This window comes from Engystomops pustulosus, chromosome 7 (genome assembly GCF_040894005.1).
Source record: "Engystomops pustulosus chromosome 7, aEngPut4.maternal, whole genome shotgun sequence".
NCBI classification, from domain to species: Eukaryota; Metazoa; Chordata; class Amphibia; order Anura; family Leptodactylidae; genus Engystomops; species Engystomops pustulosus.
In genome coordinates this window covers 49,834,265-49,855,426 of record NC_092417.1, presented here as the reverse complement: position 1 = coordinate 49,855,426, position 21,162 = coordinate 49,834,265, and the positions used below count along the sequence as shown (strand labels likewise).

The 21,162-nt window shown below is 42.8% G+C and overlaps 2 long non-coding RNA genes across 4 annotated transcripts in view; one reads left to right on the top strand and one right to left on the bottom strand.

Annotated features, from left to right (window-relative positions):
* The window catches only part of LOC140069769 (uncharacterized), a 61,139-nt gene that overhangs the window by 5,191 nt on the left and 34,786 nt on the right, over nt 1-21,162 (bottom strand). The window contains exons 7-9 of one of the 3 annotated variants that reach the window (XR_011848854.1): nt 17,686-17,755; nt 15,615-15,684; nt 11,454-11,523 (exon numbers count right to left, since the gene is read on the bottom strand). This is a non-coding gene — a long non-coding RNA (uncharacterized lncRNA). Of the gene's footprint in view, nt 1-10,988; nt 11,524-15,614; nt 15,685-17,685; nt 17,756-21,162 lie in introns of those variants that run through there. The other 2 variants (XR_011848852.1, XR_011848853.1) reach the window with 2 other exon arrangements.
* LOC140068764 (uncharacterized) lies at nt 8,400-10,193 on the top strand. Its single transcript, XR_011848547.1, has 3 exons — nt 8,400-8,688; nt 8,780-8,920; nt 9,003-10,193. It is a non-coding gene; the product is annotated as an uncharacterized lncRNA (long non-coding RNA).

Here is a 21,162-nt window from a genome sequence, read left to right as displayed (position 1 = left end):
GCATATGAAATAATTCCAATTTACATGTTAAAATCGGGTCCATGAAAAAAAAACTTCCTTTGCACCTGCCCTGGACCAGGTGCAGATTTGCACCTAGAAAGTCACAAAAAAGGCGCAAAAACGGCAAAATGTTGCATTCCGAAGACCCGAGGCTGTCTCGTTTTAACCCTTTTATTACAATGATTACAGCACATTGTAATGAATGAGGAGGAAAATCCCCATATACTACCATACAGTAGTATGGCAGTGTATGGTAGGATCAATCGGACAATCTAGGGTTAAAGTACCCAAGGGAGTCTGAAAAATAGCAAAAGTAAAAATTTTAAAAGTTAAAATATAAAAAATTATAATAAAAAAACCTAAAAATTCAAATAACCCCCCTTTCCCTAGAACTGATATACCCATATATACTCGAGTATAAGCCGACCCGAGTATAAGCCGAGGCCCCTAATTTTACCACAAAATACTGGGAAAACCTTTTGACTTGAGTATAAGCCGAGGGTGGGAAATGCATTGGTCACAGCTTCCCCAGTACATAGCCAGCCAGCCCCTGCCCCAGTGTATATAGCCAGCCAGCCCCTGCCCCTGTGTATATAGCCTGCCAGCCCCTGCCCCAGTGTATATAGCCTGCCAGCCCCTGCCCCAGTGTATATAGCCTGCCAGACCCTGCCCCAGTGTATATAGCCTGCCAGACCCTGCCCCAGTGTATATAGCCTGCCAGACCCTGCCCCAGTGTATATAGCCTACTGCCGCTGCCGAACAGATCGCACAGAAGATATACAGGGGTCGCCGGAAAGGTGAGTTTAGATATATTTATTTTTTTGACTCGAGTATAAGCCGAGTTTGAGTTTTTCAGCACATTTTTTGTGCTGAAAAACTAGGCTTATACTCGAGTATATAAGGTAAATATAAATAAACAGTGAAAATCAATAACGCATTAGGTATTGCCGTGTCCGAAAATGCCCGGTCTATCAAAATATAATAATGTTCTTTCCCTGCATTTAACCCCGTAACGGAAAATAGCGCCCACAGTCGAAAATGGCACTTTTTTTTGCCATTTTAAAAATATAAGAAAAATCAATAAAAAGTGATCTCAAAGGTCGTACTAAAAATGGTAGCATTAAAAACTTCATCAAAAGTCGCAAAAATGTTTTATTTTTTGTAAATGTATGGAAACATTATAAAATCTATACAAATTTGTTATCCCCGTTATCGCACCTACCCAAAGAATAAAGTAGACATATCAATTCGGGCAAACAGGGAAAGCTGTAAAATCCAAGCCCACAAGAAAACTGTGTTTTTTCACCATTTTCACTGCATTTTGAATTTTTTTCCTGCTTCCCATTACACGGCATGGAATAATAAATACCATCTCTATGGATTGCAATTTGTTACGCAGAAAACAAGCCGCCACACAGCTCTGTACACTTCGGAATTCACCATAATGCTGATCCTCGGGGGTTCGCGGCATTGACAAAATTCTGACCAACATCAGAGGCGGACCAATAAAAAAACAACTAGCGCAACGAGAATCCCGATGGATTTGGACACTCAGTTTTGCTTCTTTCTTGTAGGATTAGTCTATACTGCTTCTGCTCTTGTGTTCACATCCAGCCTTTCTCTGCACCCGAGTCGTCCCTGTCATGCCTTCTCAGGCACATATCTAGTTAATTTTGCCAGCTGCTCCACCTGTTGATAAGTTGTTGTATTGCAGCCTCATTTATTCTGCCTCATGTTTACCTGCAGACTAAACTTTTCCTACTTAGGCTTCCTTAGTTTCCCATCATGCCTTTCTCTAGCCTGGCCCCATGCCTCTGCAGCAGCCATCTTGCTCCATAGAAGCAGCACATACTAATGTCTCTCTCTTGGACAGTTAATCTGTTGTTTTCCTCATCATAGAACAGTCGGTGAGTTATTATATAATTCATGTACCTTACAGAATGTGATGTACTGAGATATGCTATGTACCTTGTACTGAATGCTGTTATTTTCTTGTAGTTTTACACTGATCCTATTCATAAAAGTTGAAAAGGATCCCCTGCGTCCAGCTCAATGAATTGATAGGAAAAGAGTTTAGCTGTCTGACAACTCGTTCACAGGGACGGATTGAGGGTGTCAGAACAGTAAAACGACTACTATATAACGGGGTTGAAGCACAGACACTGGGGGTCATTTACTAAGGGCCCGAATCGCGTTTTCCCGACGTGTTACCCGAATATTTCCGATTTGCGCCGATTGTACCTGAATTGCCCCGGGATTGTGTCGCACGCGATCGGATTGTGGCGCATCGGCGCCGGCATGCGCGCGACGGAAATCGGGGGGCGTGGCCGAACGAAAACCCGACGTATTCGGAAAAACCGCCGCATTTAAAAACCGAAAAAGTGTCGCTTGGGGACCGCTTACCTTCACCTGGTCCGAGGTGGTGCATTCCGGCGCGTGGAGATGATTTTCAGCGCAGCAGCGCCACCTGGTGGACGGCGGAGGAACTGCCTTCATGAATCCCGGCCGGACCCGAATCCAGAGCAGAGAACGCGCCGCTGGATCGCGAATGGGCCGGGTAAGTAAATTTGCCCCACTGTCTTCTATCAGCAAGCAGTCAAGCAGCTTACAGCCACAATGTCAGACAGAGGATCTGCTGCACGGTCCCATGTCAGCTCAGCAGCTTCAAGGACCTCTAAGAGCAGCCTCGCAGCTGCAACTGCCAGGGCAAAGGCAGAAGCCGCCAAAGTGAGAGCTGCCTTTGCTGAAAAGGAATTGAAATTAAAGAAGGAAAAGGCAAACCTAGAAGCCAACCTTGCAAAACTTGCTGTGGACATGGAAGCAGCAGCAGCAGAAGCCGAGGCGCAGGCTTTAGAAGCAGCAGCATGCGGCACTTGTGAAGGAGCCAGCATAAAACTTGAACCTGAACTTGGTCATCAGGATGTCTCTCAGCGCACTTCAGAATATGTGCTACAGCAAGCCCAGTTAGACCAGTACCTACATCCACTTCAAAGAGTGAGATCAAACTCTGCTGATGATCTAAGACAACATCCTGTCATTCAGTCAACAACCCTCACACATCACCCTAAGCATGAAAGTAATTCTGTCTACCAATCACCCTGCATGCAACCTGCATCCAGACCTATGGGTCCCTACCACTCAGTGACTGCTTTCAAGAAAGAAGGTGCTGACAAAGACTACTTTGACAGCAATGCATTCTATGACAATTACTCAACTAATCCTCACCACAGCAATGCTCATCCAGATCACCCTCTCAGAGACCAAGAGCTACCACCTTTCCTCAAGTTCTTTGCACGCCGTGAGCTGCTCACCAAAGGTCTCTCAAAATTTAATGACCGGCCTGAAAGTTACAGAGCGTGGAGAGCTTCTTTCAGGAATGCCACAGCAGGCCTTGACCTCTCTGCAAGCGAAGAGATGGACCTGTTAGTGAAGTGGCTAGGAGACGAGTCGACAGAGCACGCAAAACGCATCAGAGATATTAACATCAACTACCCGAGCAGAGGCTTGGACATGTTATGGGAGAGGCTCAATGAGTGCTACGGCTCCTCAGAGATGATAGAAGAATCCCTCTTTAAAAGGTTACAGGACTTTCCTAAAATCTCAAACAAAAGCTTTCACAAGCTAAGAGAATTGAGTGACCTCTTGACAGAACTACAGGTTGCCAAGTCTGAAGGAGACCTGCTAGGCCTCACGTCCTTAGATACAGCTAGAGGCATCAAATTCATAGTGCAGAAGCTACCTTACAGCTTACAGGAGAAATGGATGAACAAAGAAAGACACAACGTGCAGTTCCCACCATTCTTCTTTTTTGTAGATTTCATACGTCAGCAGGCGAAGATCAGGAACGATCCTAGTTTTGACCTTTCCACCGTAGACCTTGTCAACCCAGGTACAGGTAAGCCTGCTTTAATTCGTAACCCCAGAGGCACACCTATCACCGTACACAAAACAAAATGTATCTCCTGACGATTCATCAAAAACCAGTGGGACATTAACAAAAGACCCAAACACTGAGTGCCCCTTGCATAAAAAGCCCCACTCACTGGAGAAGTGTAGAGGTTTTAGGAACAAATCGCAGAACGCAGAACGTTCCTCAAGGAGAATGCCATATGCTACAGGTGTTGTGCATCTACATCTCACTTAGCAAGAGATTGCAACGCCAGTATTTCTTGCTCCGAATGCAACAGCCAAGAACACAATACGGCTCTACACCCAGGGCCAGCACCACAGATTCCTTCACCCTCAGACAGTACTTCAGAGCACGGCAGACAGTGCACCCCCTGATGTGTCACCTCTGTGCACTCAAGTTTGCGGAGAAGGTCTAGGTAACAAATCTTGCTCAAAGATCTGTCCTGTTACAGTTTACCCTATAGGTCACAGAGAAAGAGCAGTTAAACTGTACGCCATCCTGGATGACCAGAGCAACAGGTCACTTGCGAGCACAGCCTTCTTTGACATTTTTCAGATCAAAGGACTTCGTTCATCCTACTCTCTTAAAACATGTACAGGAGTAAGCGAAGAAACTGGAAGAAGAGCCACAGGATACCAGAATGAATCGCTAGATGGTCAGACATCCTTGTCCCTTCCTACACTAATAGAGTGTAATTCAATCCCGAACAATAGGGAAGAGATCCCCACACCAGAAGCTGCTCTACATCATGCACATTTGAGAAGCATAGCGCATCTCATCCCCACACTCAATCCTCAAGCCAAGTTGGTCCTCTTGCTGGGCAGAGACATTATCAGAGTCCACAAAGTGAGGAAGCAGATAAATGGTCCTCATAACTCACCCTACGCTCAGAAACTTGACCTAGGATGGGTCATCATAGGGGACGTTTGCTTAGGAAACGCTCACAAACCAAACAACGTAAACGCTCTTTACACAAGCACCTTAGAGAGCGGGCATCCTTTTTTCTACCCTGTCCCAACAAACTTCTTGTGAAAGAGAAGCTCACCAGCCCAGCATACCTGAACACTGGAGAGGGCAGCTACGCCACTGATTACCTGTGTGACGGAGACGAAGATCATCTAGGGTGTACTGTTTTCCAAAAGACCAAAGACGACCATAAGGTAGCCCATTCCATAGAAGACGAGACCTTCTTGAAGATAATGGACCAAGGATTTCATAAAGATGAAACCAATAGCTGGGTGGCCCCGCTACCATTTAAGCCTCAGAGACCCCGTCTTCCTAACAACAGAGAGCAAGCTCTAAAACGCCTTACCTTGCTAAAACGTAACTTCCTAAGAAAGCCAGAGATGGAAAAGCACTTCCTTGCTTTCATGTGCAAAGTATTCGAAAATGGCCATGCAGAAGTGGCCCCACCTCTGGAAGAGAGCAAAGAATGCTGGTATCTCCCAATATTTGGCGTCTACCACCCCAAGAAACCAAACCAGATACGCGTGGTGTTCGACTCCAGCGCAAGATACCAGGGACTCTCTCTGAATGATGTTCTTTTAACAGGGCCAGACCATAACAACACTCTCATTGGTGTCCTCATCAGATTCCGTAAAGAACCAGTTGCCATCACTGCAGATATACAGCAAATGTTCCACTGCTTCCTTGTCAATGAAGAACATAGAGACTTCCTGCGGTTCTTCTGGTTCAAAGATAACGAACCTACCAAGGACATAGTAGAATACCGTATGAAGGTGCACGTTTTTGGCAACAGCCCATCCCCTGCTGTAGCAATCTATGGGCTTAAGAGGTCTGCAACGGGAAACGAGACCGACTTTGACGAAGACGTCCGCCAGTTCATCGAAAGAGACTTCTACGTGGACGATGGTTTGAAGTCTCTTCCATCATCAGAGGCTGCAATAAGCCTACTCAAAAGAACTCAGAGTGCTCTTGCTCATTCTAACCTCAGGCTACATAAGACTGCTTCTAATAGCAAAACAGTGATAGAGGCCTTTCCCACAAAGGACTATGCCAACGACTTAAAGGACCTGGACTTAGCTACAGACTCTCTTCCCATACAATGTAGTCTAGGACTCAACTGGGACCTCAAGTCTGATAGCTTCACATTTCAGGTCAACCTAGAGCGAAAACCGTTCACTCGACGAGGCGTCCTATCCACAATAAACAGCCTGTATGATCCCCTTGGATTCGCCGCACCTGTGATCATCCAAGGTAAGACCTTGCTGCGTGAATTAACTGTGGATTCAGCTGATTGGGACACCCCTCTTTCTCCAGATAAAGAGGTTTCGTGGGTAACCTGGAGGGAATCTCTAAATTCATTGTCTGATCTTCACATACATAGGCCATACACGAACATATCTTCTGAAGAAGTCCTCTCCAGGAGGCTGTGCCTGTTTTGTGATGCCTCAGTCAAAGCCATAGCCGCCGTTGCCTATTTAAAGACTGTAGACACCTCAGGCCAAGTCCACATAGGGTTCATCATGGGAAAAGCCAAGCTAGCACCATGTCCTGAACCTACCGTACCCAGACTAGAACTCTGTGCTGCTGTTCTTGCTATTGAACTGGCAGAGCTCATCACATCAGAACTTGACCTACAGCTTGAGGACGCAGAATTTTTCACCGATAGCAAAGTAGTGTTAGGCTACATTCATAATGAGACTAGGAGATTCTATGTCTACGTGAACAACCGAGTACGTAGAATTAGGAGGTCTTCTCAGCCTTCTCAGTGGGGTTATGTACCAACTAACCACAATCCTGCTGACCATGCTACCAGAGCTGTACCAGCTTCATGCCTTAAAAACACTACCTGGCTTTCTGGGCCTGCATTCCTGTGTCAACCAGCACCCACCACTCTTCAAAAATGCATGCGCGAACTGTTTGAGCCTGAATTAGATGTGGAAATTCGACCTCAAGTTTCCACACTTAATACAACGGTCACTAAAAGGCACCTTGGTTCTAGCCGCTTCCACAAATTCTCCACCTGGAGGTCAGCTTACAGAGCCTTAGCTTGCCTGATTCACATTGTCAGATCCTTTAAAGCCACAAAGCCAACATCTGTTCTATGCAAAGGCTGGCACTACTGCCATACAGCTTACTCGGCAGACGAGTTCCTGCAGGCAAAACAGGTTATTATCCATTGTGTCCAGTATGAGGCTTATACCCAGACTATAGAGTCCCTCAGAAACCGCATGGGCGTCCCTAAAGATAGCCCTCTTAAGAAACTTGACCCATTTGTAGATGCTGATGGACTATTGAGAGTTGGTGGACGCATTTCAAATGCAACGCTCGAAGTTAATGAGTGTACCCCTATCATAATCCCTCATGGTCATGTTGCTTCTCTGCTGGTCGAGTATTATCATGCACTGGTGAAGCATCAAGGACGCTTGATAACTGAAGGAGCTTTACGAGAGGCTGGATTCTGGGTAATAGGAGCTAAGAGACTTATAAGTAGAGTAATTTTCAGATGTATCATTTGCCGAAAACTCCGTGGTGCATGCCAATTCCAAAAAATGGCCGACCTTCCAGCGGACCGTTTGAGTACTGAACCCCCCTTTACAAATGTGGGTCTCGATGTGTTTGGCCCCTGGTCAGTTATCACACGACAGACTAGAGGAGGACAAGCAAACAGCAAGCGTTGGGCTGTCTTATTTACATGTTTGAGTGTTAGAGCTGTACATATAGAAGTAATTGAGGCAATGGACACGTCTAGCTTTATCAATGCCCTCAGACGCTTCATTTCTCTCAGAGGAAATGTAAGGCATATCCGATCTGACAGAGGATCTAACTTCATTGGAGCTTGTAGTGAACTAAAGATTCCTTCAAATCTGGATGTGAACCAAGTTGAAAGATACCGTTCCGAACAAAGCTGCACTTGGACCTTCAACCCACCTCACTCATCTCACATGGGAGGTGTTTGGGAGAGCATGATTGGCATTGCTCGAAGAATACTTGACTCCATCTTTCTCCAACTAGGCCCTTTGAAGCTCACTCACGAGACGCTCACTACTTTCATGGCCGAGGTAGTAGCTATTATAAATGCTAGACCGCTGGTTCCCTTATCCAACGATCCTGAAGACCCAGCTCTGCTTACTCCTGCAGCTCTCCTCACCCAAAAATTTAATGCAACCGTAACTATACCCAAAGAGTTCACTACTAAGGACTTGTACAAATCACAGTGGAAGAGAGTTCAAACATTAGCAGACCTTTTCTGGACCAAGTGGAGAAAACAGTACCTTTCCACGTTACAGGCAAGAAACAAATGGCAAGATAGTAGGCCCAACATGGAGCCTGGAAACATTGTCCTAGTAAAAGATGCCCAGTCCAAGCGGAATGAGTGGCCTTTAGGATTGGTGACTAAAGTCTTCCCAAGTCAAGATGGAAAAGTCTGGAAGGTGGAGATCAAGATTCCCAAGCAAAATGGAAAACTGTTTCTTAGACCAGTTTCTGAACTTGTTCTGTTACTCTGTAATTGAAATGTGGTATCCCCTGGAAACCAGACGGGGAGTGTCATGCCTTCTCAGGCACATATCTAGTTAATTTTGCCAGCTGCTCCACCTGTTGATAAGTTGTTGTATTGCAGCCTCATTTATTCTGCCTCATGTTTACCTGCAGACTAAACTTTTCCTACTTAGGCTTCCTTAGTTTCCCATCATGCCTTTCTCTAGCCTGGCCCCATGCCTCTGCAGCAGCCGTCTTGCTCCATAGAAGCAGCACATACTAATGTCTCTCTCTTGGACAGTTAATCTGTTGTTTTCCTCATCATAGAACAGTCGGTGAGTTATTATATAATTCATGTACCTTACAGAATGTGATGTACTGAGATATGCTATGTACCTTGTACTGAATGCTGTTATTTTCTTGTAGTTTTACACTGATCCTATTAATAAAAGTTGAAAAGGATCCCCTGCGTCCAGCTCAATGAATTGGTAGGAAAAGAGTTTAGCTGTCTGACAACTCGTTCACAGGGACGGATTGAGGGTGTCAGAACAGTCCCTCAGGGCCCCAGTGAGTAAGCCACAAACCGGCTTTGGTTTTTAACATCTTTTCTTTTAATTATGATTTTAATTTATGTTTTTCTCTCTTATAGTCATTCGAGCCACAGGTGTCCTGTATTCGAAATGCGGTTTATTGGAGTAACTTATATTATACCTTTTACAAGATCTGTGCGTCTTCCTGACATGCATCGAATACAACATCGGCTGAAATCTCGCCAATCTTAGAATCCGCACTCACATTTGGATCTGATCATATTAATTCTTAGCACTAACCTATTGTCTTATATTTGCTAGCACCTTGATGCACTTTACAAGTGATAATGCATCTTAAGTCATGCATTTTTTCTTACATGTATATAATTAATTTATTTCACATAAGTTATGTATATTATTATGTATTGTTCCACGTTTGTCTCACTTTCCCCCACTGTCAGCACCCCTGACTTCCTCACTTTCTCCCCACCTAATATGCACTTTATTATTAATATATATTATAATAAGGGTATTTATAAAAACTCTCTGTACTAATAATGTACACACATATTTTAACGCCTTCAGCATTATTAATAGATCATAGTCTGTTTTTATTATTATTTTTTTGATGCGGTACAATATTTTTCTGATAATTCTTGATACAGTCTTTGATGCACCATCTGGTATATTTATTGATATTTTGTATCTCTAATATGGCATTATATCCGTATTATTAAGACACCCTAAGTATACTTACCCAAGCAGCACTTGTTGGAGGCTATTGGATGCTATGGTCACATCGCTGCGCATGCTCGGTTACAATATTTCTCTTCTTTTTGGTCACTAGGTTGAAATTCTTACTGCGCATGCACAACTAATTTCCGACGTCCCGCGATACTATGACGCTATTACGATATACGGCAGTGTGCCTGTTTGTTCAGCTGTGCTGTCAGCGTCTCGCGGTAGGATGACGTCACTATGAGATACAGCGCCGTGCTTGACCACATGACCAGAATCCATCTCCACTATTGGCTGCTTGGGTCTTTTAAACATGGCTCGTCACCCTGATGATCACACCCCTAGACGAAGGCTGTCTATCAGCCAAAACGCGCGTCGGGGTTGCTGCTACCTCGGGCAACGATCTCACTTTACATTTAACATGGGTAAGCTTTATTCTTTTAGGTAATATGATGTGATATATTTTACACTTCCCTAACAGTACTACATTATTTCTGCATGTGGCCATTGATGCCTTTATCTGTTTATATGCAGTATTGAATATTTTGATCTGTTGCCTGAGATGCAACTCTTGCTTGTGTCCCCTTTGGAGTGGGTTCATTTTTAACCAGTGTATTTTTCTTGGATTTAATAAAATTTATACCTTTTACCACGTAATTAGGCGCTTTTTGTTGTTTTTTTTGTCCTTCTTTAACGTTGGGTGAACAATAGGTTTCACAGCTCTGTACATGTAAAAAAGTTATAGATTTTTGATTGTGGGAAATGAAAAATGGAAATGAAAAAATAAATAAGGGCAAGGTCCTTATAGGGTTAAATAAACTGGCGGGGAGGCCGGCTGCATACTGCGGCAGGGTCTGGTGGCTATATACACTGGGGCAGGGACTAGCAGGCTATATACACTGGGGCAGGGGCTGGCAGGCTATATACACTGGGGCAGGGACTGGCAGGCTATATACACTGGGGCAGGGGCTGGCAGGCTATATACACTGGGGCAGGGGCTGGCAGGCTATATACACTGGGGCAGGGACTGGCAGGCTATATACACTGGGGCAGGGGCTGGCAGGCTATATAAACTGGGGCAGGGGCTGGTAGGTTATATAATCCAGGGGGCTGGCAGGCTATATACTGGGGAGGCTGTGACCAATGCATTTCCTACACTTGGCTTATACTCTAATCAAAAGGTTTTCCCAGTTTTTTGTGGTTAAAGTAGGGGCCTCGGCTTATACTTCGGTTGGCTTACACGAGAATATATACGGTAGTTAAAATGAAGCTGCTCTATCCTTCATTAATTAATAAACAGGTGATCCAGCCTCCATTAGTTAACATATAACTGCCCTACCCTCCATTAATTAATAAAAAACTGCTCCATCCCCCATTAATTAATAACACAGCCTCTCCAGCCTGCTGAAAGCTCCACCTCCCAAATCCAGATAAGCTATTGGTCATATCTTGTATGCCAGAAAATTTGCATACAAAGCATTTTATATTGACCCCACTGAGCTCCAGAATGGGCAAAACCTCCCAGATGTCCCTCATTAGAGCTTTAATATTTTGGGCCTAACTACACATAATGGCGCAAAAGCCCATAACAAGCCTGTTCTATGGAATTTTAAAAGGGGAGCCCCGACTTTACAAACAGAGGGTAAGGTGAAGACATCCTCCTCTCCTCTGTACCTGAGATCAAGTAGTGTAATACTAGCAGCGTCTATAGAAGATACACATATAAATATCCATGTACTGTCATGTGACAGGAATATATTATCACACCTCTGCAGGTCTAGATCTCATGTCTAGCCTGAGAGTTATCAGTAATTAATATAAATATTAATTACCTGTCTTGAGATCCTTTCTTGCTGCTGACACGGATGGACCTCACATTTCCTTTTATTGGGAATCGCTGACCTATAAAAAGTGAGAGGTGTGATAATATATTCCTGGCACACGCTATAGAGGCTACTGTGTATAACACACTAAGGGCAGAATTACTTATCTAATGAATAATGGACACATGTAAAAGAAATAAATCCCACCCCAGCCCAAGCCAAATCATGTTTGATAAAGCTCCCTTAAGCAGTCATGGGAGTCAGTGTGAATGGGGTGTCTTTCCTACTACTTCCGTCATAAACTGCACACATGGTCTCTTAAAAGCCCATGTTTTTGTGGTCCCTTGGTGTCCTAGTGGTCAGACCCTCAGACATCTCACATTTCATGCCAAAACTTTGATTAAAAGAGATATTTGTTGGCCCCTTAGTTTCCATACTAAAGATCCACCAAACTCAATTGCTGTATTAACACAGTTCAGCTTCACTGCTGCATGTCCACAGCTCTGCCTCTTCACCATGTGTCTGCAACTCTGCTTCACTGCTGCATGTCCACAACTCAGCGTCTTTGCTGCATGACCACAGCTGAGTGGTGGGCCTAAGTGTGGAGTGATGTAAATACACCACTTCTGTCCTTCTAAACTCATAATATGCATATACTAATTTCTAGATTAATTTTAACTTATCATGCACTGTGACAGAATCCTCTGTGTAGTCCCAGGGATTGGGCTTTGGTTTGGATGCATTCAAAGAACAATATGTGACTTGTCTGTGCTGCAGACTCCTCAGCTCTTGGACTCCACCTTTCTGCTCCTGTACAGCTCCTCCCTCCTGCTCCTTCAAAGAGCTCACAGCCTGGTGACATCAAAGGGAGAGAGAGGAGCTGTACAAGAGCACAAAGTTGGGGGCTGAGAGCTAAGAAGCCTGCAGTACAGACAAGACACGTGTTGATTTTTGAAATGCATCCACATAAAAGCTAAACCACTGAGACTTCAAGGAGGATTATGTCAGGGAGAAAGCTAAGTTATAGCACACAATTATATTGTAATGCAAATGCTTAGAGAAAGCAGAAAGGTAGATTTGTAGTGAAGGCGTGATGGTCTCCTGTAACCTGTCTTTAGTGAAAATGATGTCCTTGGTGACAGATTCCCTTTAAAAAATGCTGCTCTAGCCTCTTTTAATGAATAAACAGCAGCATCAGCCTCCATTAATTAATATATAGCTGAGCCAGCCTCCATGAATTAATTTACACCTGCTCTAGCCACCATTAATTGAAAACAGCTGCTCTAGCCTCCATTGATTATTAAACAGCTTACCTAGTATCTATTAATTAATAAACAGCTTACCCAGCCTCCATTAACTACTAAAATGTAGCTTCAGTCTCCATTACTTAATATATAGTTGATCTAGCCTCCATGAATATATATTCAGCTGCTCCAGTCTTCATTAATTAATGAACAGCTGCTCAAGCATCTATTAATTATTTATTAGCTTCTACGGCCTCCATTAATTGATATAAAGCTGCTCCAGCTTCTATTAATTCATTTATAGCTACTATACCCTCCATTAAATAGAAAACAGCTGCTCTATCCTTCATTAATTAATAAACAGGTGCTCCAGCCTCCATTAATTAATAACACAGCCTCTCCAGCCTGCTGAAAGCTCCACCTCCCAAATCCAGATAAGCTATTGGTCATATCTTGTTTGCCAGAAAATTTGCATACAAAGCATTTTATATTGACCCCACTGAGCTCCAGAATGGGCAAAACCTCCCAGATGTCCCTCATTAGAGCGTCAATATTTTGGGCCTAACTACACATAATGGCGCAAAAGCCCATAACAAGCCTGTTCTATGGAATTTTAAAAGGGGAGCCCCAACTTTACAAACAGAGGGTAAGGTGAAGACATCCTCCTCTCCTCTGTACCTGAGATCAAGTAATGTAATACTAGCAGCGTCTATAGAAGATACACATATAAATATCCATGTACTGTCATGTGACAGGAATATATTATCACACCTCTGCAGGTCTAGATCTCATGTCTAGCCTGAGAGTTATCAGTAATTAATATAAATATTAGTAATTAATATAAATATTAATTACCTGTCTTGAGGTCCTTTCTTGCTGCTGACACGGATGGACCTCACATTTCCTTTTATTGGGAATTGCTGTCCTATAAAAAGTGAGAGGTGTGATAATATATTCCTGGCACACGCTATAGAGGCTACTGTGTATAACACACTAAGGGCAGAATTACTTTTCTAATGAATAATGGACACATGTAAAAGAAATAAATCCCACCCCAGCCCAAGCCAAATCATGTTTGATAAAGCTCCCTTAAGCAGTCATGGGAGTCAGTGTGAATGGGGTGTCTTTCCTACTACTTCCGTCATAAACTGCACATATGGTCTCTTAAAAGCCCATGTTTTTGTGGTCCCTTGGTGTCCTAGTGGTCAGACCCTCAGACATCTCACATTTCATGCCAAAACTTTGGTTAAAGGAGATAATTGTTGGCCCCTTAGTTTCTATACTAAAGATCCACCAAACTCAATTGCTGTATTAACACAGTTCAGCTTCACGGCTGCACGTCCACAGCTCTGCTTCTTCACCATGTGTCTGCAACTCTGCTTCACTGCTGCACGTCCACAACTCAGCGTCTTTGCTGCATGACCACAGCTGGGTGGTGGGCCTGAGTGTGTGTGATGGAAATACACCACTTCTGTCCTTCTAAACTCATAATATACATATACTTATTTCTAGATTCATTTTAACTTATCATGCACTGTGACAGAATCCTCTGTGTAGTCCCAGGGATTGAGCTTTGGTTTGGATGCATTTCAAAGAACAATATGTGACTTGTCTGTGCTGCAGACTCCTCAGCTCTTGGACTCCACCTTTCTGCTCCTGTACAGCTCCTCCCTCCTGCTCCTTCAAAGAGCTCACAGCCTGGTAACATCAAAGGGAGAGAGAGGAGCTGTACAAGAGCACAAAGGTGGGGGCTGAGAGCTAAGAAGTCTTCAGCACAGACAAGACATGTGTTGTTTTTTGAAATGCATCCACACAAAAGCTAAACCCCTGAGACTTCACAGAGGATTATGTCAGGGAGCAAGCTAAGTTATAGCACACAATTATATTGTAATAGAAATGCTTAGAGAAAGCAGAAAGGTAGATTTGTAGTGCAGGTGTAATGGTCTCCTGTAACCTGTCTTTAGTGAAAATGAGGTCCTTGGTGACAGATTCCCTTTAAAAAATGCTGCTCTAGCCTCTTTTAATTAATAAACAGCAGCTTCAGCCTCCATTAATTAATATCTAGCCGAGCCAGCCTCCATGAATTAATTTACAACTGCTCTAGCCACCATTAATTGAAAACAGCTGCTCTAGCCTCCATTAATTATGAAACAGCTTACCTAGTATCTATTAATTAATAAACAGCTTACCCAGCCTCCATTAACTGATAAATTGTAGCTTCAGTCTCCATTACTTAATATATAGTTGATCTAGCCTCCATGAATATATATTCAGCTGCTCCAGTCTTCAATAATTAATGAACAGCTGCTCCAGTATCTATTAATTATTTATTAGCTTCTACAGCCTCCATTAATTGATATAAAGCTGCTCCAGCTTCTATTAATTCATTTATAGCTACTATACCCTCCATTAAATAGAAAACAGCTGCTCTATCCTTCATTAATTAATAAACAGGTGTTCCAGCCTCCATTAATTAATAACACAGCCTCTCCAGCCTGCTGAAAGCTCCACCTCCCAAATCCAGATAAGCTATTGGTCATATCTTGTATGCCAGAAAATTTGCATACAAAGCATTTTATATTGACCCCACTGAGCTCCAGAATGGGCAAAACCTCCCAGATGTCCCTCAATAGAGCGTCAATATTTTGGGCCTAAATACACATAATGGCGCAAAAGCCCATAACAAGCCTGTTCTATGGAATTTTAAAAGGGGAGCCCCGACTTTACAAACAGAGGGTAAGGTGAAGACATCCTCCTCTCCTTTGTACCTGAGATCAAGTAATGTAATACTAGCAGCGTCTATAGAAGATACACATATAAATATCCATGTACTGTCATGTGACAGGAATATATTATCACACCTCTGCAGGTCTAGATCTCATGTCTAGCCTGAGAGTTATCAGTAATTAATATAAATATTAATTACCTGTCTTGAGATCCTTTCTTGCTGCTGACACGGATGGACCTCACATTTCCTTTTATTGGGAATCGCTGTCCTATAAAAAGTGAGAGGTGTGATAATATATTCCTGGCACACGCTATAGAGGCTACTGTGTATATCACACTAAGGGCAGAATTACTTATCTAATGAATAATGGACACATGTAAAAGAAATAAATCCCACCCCAGCCCAAGCCAAATCATGTTTGATAAAGCTCCCTTAAGCAGTCATGGGAGTCAGTGTGAATGGGGTGTCTTTTCTACTACTTCCGTCATAAACTGCACATATGGTCTCTTAAAAGCCCATGTTTTTGTGGTCCCTTGGTGTCCTAGTGGTCAGACCCTCAGACATCTCACATTTCATGCCAAAACTTTGGTTAAAGGAGATATTTGTTGGCCCCTTAGTTTCTATACTAAAGATCCACCAAACTCAATTGCTGTATTAACACAGTTCAGCTTCACGGCTGCACGTCCACAGCTCTGCTTCTTCACCATGTGTCTGCAACTCTGCTTCACTGCTGCACGTCCACAACTCAGCGTCTTTGCTGCATGACCACAGCTGAGTGGTGGGCCTAAGTGTGGGTGATGTTAATACACGACTTCTGTCCTTCTAAACTCATAATATACATATACTTATTTCTAGATTAATTTTAGCTTATCATGTACTGTGACAGAATCCTCTGTGTAGTCCCAGGGATTGGGCTTTGGTTTGGATGCATTTCAAAGAACAATATGTGACTTGTCTGTGCTGCAGACTCCTCAGCTCTTGGACTCCACCTTTCTGCTCCTGTACAGCTCCTTCCTCCTGCTCCTTCAAAGAGCCCACGGCCTGTTGACATCAAAGGGAGAGAGAGGAGCAGTACAAGAGCACAAAGGTGGGGGCTGAGAGCTAAGAAGCCTGCAGTACAGACAAGACACTTGTTGTTTTTTGAAATGCATCCACATAAAAGCTAAACCCCTGAGACTTCACGGAGGATTATGTCAGGGAGCAAGCTAAGTTATAGCACACAATTATATTGTAATGCAAATGCTTAGAGAAAGCAGAAAGGTAGATTTGTAGTGCAGGCGTGATGGTCTCCTGCAACCTTTCTTTAGTGAAAATGAGGTCCTTGGTGACAGATTTCCTTTAAAAAATGCTGCTCTACCCTCTTTTAATTAATAAACAGCAGCTTCAGCCTCCATTAATTAATATATAGCTGATCCAGCCTCCATGAATTAATTTACACCTGCTCTAGCCACCATTAATTGAAAAAAGCTGCTCTAGCCTCCATTGATTATTAAACAGCTTACCTAGTATCTATTAATTAATAAACAGCTTACCCAGCCTCCATTAACTACTAAAATGTAGCTTCAGTCTCCATTACTTAATATATAGTTGATCTAGCCTCCATGAATATATATTCAGCTGCTCCAGTCTTCATTAATTAATGAACAGCTGCTCAAGCATCTATTAATTATTTATTAGCTTCTACGGTCTCCATTAATTGATATAAAGCTGCTCCAGCTTCTATTAATTCATTTATAGCTACTATACCCTCCATTAAATAGAAAACAGCTGCTCTATCCTTCATTAATTAATAAACGGGTGCTCCAGCCTCCATTAATTAATAACACAGCCTCTCCAGCCTGCTGAAAGCTCCACCTCCCAAATCCAGATAAGCTATTGGTCATATCTTGTTTGCCAGAAAATTTGCATACAAAGCATTTTTTATTGACCCCACTGAGCTCCAGAATGGGCAAAACCTCCCAGATGTCCCTCATTAGAGCTTCAATATTTTGGGCCTAACTACACATAATGGCGCAAAAGCCCATAACAAGCATGTTCTATGGAATTTTAAAAGGGGAGCCCCAACTTTACAAACAGAGGGTAAGGTGAAGACATCCTCCTCTCCTCTGTACCTGAGATCAAGTAGTGTAATACTAGCAGCGTCTATAGAAGATACACATATAAATATCCATGTACTGTCATGTGACAGGAATATATTATCACACCTCTGCAGGTCTAGATCTCATGTCTAGCCTGAGAGTTATCAGTAATTAATATAAATATTAATTACCTGTCTTGAGATCCTTACTTGCTGCTGACACGGATGGACCTCACATTTCCTTTTATTGGGAATCGCTGTCCTATAAAAAGTGAGAGGTGTGATAAAATATTCCTGGCACACGCTATAGAGGCTACTGTGTATAACACACTAAGGGCAGAATTACTTTTCTAATGAATAATGGACACATGTAAAAGAAATAAATCCCACCCCAGCCCAAGCCAAATCATGTTTGATAAAGCTCCCTTAAGCAGTCATGGGAGTCAGTGTGAATGGGGTGTCTTTCCTACTACTTCCGTCATAAACTGCACACATGGTCTCTTAAAAGCCCATGTTTTTGTGGTCCCTTGGTGTCCTAGTGGTCAGACCCTCAGACATTTCACATTTCATGCCAAAACTTTGGTTAAAGGAGATATTTGTTGGCCCCTTAGTTTCTATACTAAAGATCCACCAAACTCAATTGCTGTATTAACACAGTTCAGCTTCACGGCTGCATGTCCACAGCTCTGCTTCTTCACCATGTGTCTGCAACTCTGCTTCACTGCTGCACGTCCACAACTCAGCGTCTTTGCTGCATGACCACAGCTGGGTGGTGGGCCTAAGTGTGTGTGATGGAAATACACCACTTCTGTCCTTCTAAACTCATAATATACATATACTTATTTCTAGATTAATTTTAACTTATCATGCACTGTGACAGAATCCTCTGTGTAGTCCCAGGGATTGGGCTTTGGTTTGGATGCATTTCAAAGAACAATATGTGACTTGTCTGTGCTGCAGACTCCTCAGCTCTTGGACTCCACCTTTCTGCTCCTGTACAGCTCCTCCCTCCTGCTCCTTCAAAGAGCTCACGGCCTGGTGACATCAAAGGGAGAGAGAGGAGCTGTACAAGAGCACAAAGGTGGGGGCTGAGAGCTAAGAAGTCTTCAGCACAGACAAGACATGTGTTGTTTTTTGAAATGCATCCACACAAAAGCTAAACCCCTGAGACTTCACAGAGGACTATGTCAGGGAGCAAGCTAAGTTATAGCACACAATTATATTGTAATAGAAATGCTTAGAGAAAGCAGAAAGGTAGATTTGTAGTGCAGTTGTAATGGTCTCCTGTAACCTGTCTTTAGTGAAAATGAGGTCCTTGGTGACAGATTCCCTTTAAAAAATGCTGCTCTAGCCTCTTTTAATGAATAAACAGCAGCTTCAGCCTCCATTAATTAATATATAGCCGAGCCAGCCTCCATGAATTAATTTACAACTGCTCTAGCCAGCATTAATTGAAAACAGCTGCTCTAGCCTCCATTAATTATTAAACAGCTTACCTAGTATCTATTAATTAATAAACAGCTTACCCAGCCTCCATTAACTAATAAAATGTAGCTTCAGTCTCCATTACTTAATACATAGTTGATCTAGCCTCCATGAATATATATTCAGCTGCTCCAGTCTTCATTAATTAATGAACAGCTGCTCCAGCATCTATTAATTATTTATTAGCTTCTACAGCCTCCATTAATTGATATAAAGCTGCTCCAGCTTCTATTAATTCATTTATAGCTACTATATCCTCCATTAAATAGAAAACAGCTGCTCTATCCTTCATTAATTAATAAACAGATGCTCCAGCCTCCATTAATTAATAACACAGCCTCTCCAGCCTGCTGAAAGCTCCACCTCCCAAATCCAGATAAGCTATTGGTCATATCTTGTTTGCCAGAAAATTTGCATACAAAGCATTTTATATTGACCCCACTGAGCTCCAGAATGGGCAAAACCTCCCAGATGTCCCTCATTAGAGCTTCAATATTTTGGGCCTAACTACACATAATGGCGCAAAAGCCCATAACAAGCCTGTTCTATGGAATTTTAAAAGGGGAGCCCCGACTTTACAAACAGAGGGTAAGGTGAAGACATCCTCCTCTCCTCTGTACCTGAGATCAAGTAGTGTAATACTAGCAGCGTCTATAGAAGATACACATATAAATATCCATGTACTGTCATGTGACAGGAATATATTATCACACTTCTGCAGGTCTAGATCTCATGTCTAGCCTGAGAGTTATCAGTAATTAATATAAATATTAATTACCTGTCTTGAGGTCCTTTCTTGCTGCTGACACGGATGGACCTCACATTTCCTTTTATTGGGAATCGCTGTCCTATAAAAAGTGAGAGGTGTGATAATATATTCCTGGCACACGCTATAGAGGCTACTGTGTATAACACACTAAGGGCAGAATTACTTTTCTAATGAATAATGGACACATGTAAAAGAAATAAATCCCACCCCAGCCCAAGCCAAATCATGTTTGATAAAGCTCCCTTAAGCAGTCATGGGAGTCAGTGTGAATGGGGTGTCTTTCCTACTACTTCCGTCATAAACTGCACACATGGTCTCTTAAAAGCCCATGTTTTTGTGGTCCCTTGGTGTCCTAGTGGTCAGACCCTCAGACATCTCACATTTCATGCCAAAACTTTGGTTAAATGAGATATTTGTTGGCCCCTTAGTTTCTATACTAAAGATCCACCAAACTCAATTGCTGTATTAACACAGTTCAGCTTCACGGCTGCACGTCCACAGCTCTGCTTCTTCACCATGTGTCTGCAACTCTGCTTCACTGCTGCACGTCCACAACTCAGCGTCTTTGCTGCATGACCACAGCTGGGTGGTGGGCCTAAGTGTGTGTGATGGAAATACACCACTTCTGTCCTTCTAAACTCATAATATACATATACTTATTTCTAGATTAATTTTAGCTTATCATGCACTGTGACAGAACCCTCTGTGTAGTCCCAGGGATTGGGCTTTGGTTTGGATGCATTTCAAAGAACAATATGTGACTTGTCTGTGCTGCAGACTCCTCAGCTCTTGGACTCCACCTTTCTGCTCCTGTACAGCTCCTCCCTCCTGCTCCTTCAAAGAACCCACGGCCTGTTGACATCAAAGGGAGAGAGAGGAGCAGTACAAGAGCACAAAGGTGGGGGCTGAGAGCTAAGAAGCCTGCAGTACAGACAAGACACTTGTTGTTTTTTGAAATGCATCCACATAAAAGCTAAACCCCTGAGACTTCACGGAGGATTATGTCAGGGAGCAAGCTAAGTTATAGCACACAATTATATTGTAATGCAAATGCTTAGAGAAAGCATAAAGGTAGATTTGTAGTGCAGGCGTGATGGTCTCCTGCAACCTGTCTTTAGTGAAAATGAGGTCCTTGGTGACAGATTCCCTTTAAAAAATGCTGCTCTAGCCTCTTTTAATTAATAAACAGCAGCTTCAGCCTCCATTAATTAATATATAGCCGAGCCAGCCTCCATGAATTAATTTACACCTGCTCTAGCCAGCATTAATTGAAAACAGCTGCTCTAGCCTCCATTAATTATTAAACAGCTTACCTAGTATCTATTAATTAATAAACAGCTTACCCAGCCTCCATTAACTACTAAAATGTAGCTTCAGTCTCCATTACTTAATATATAGTTGATCTAGCCTCCATG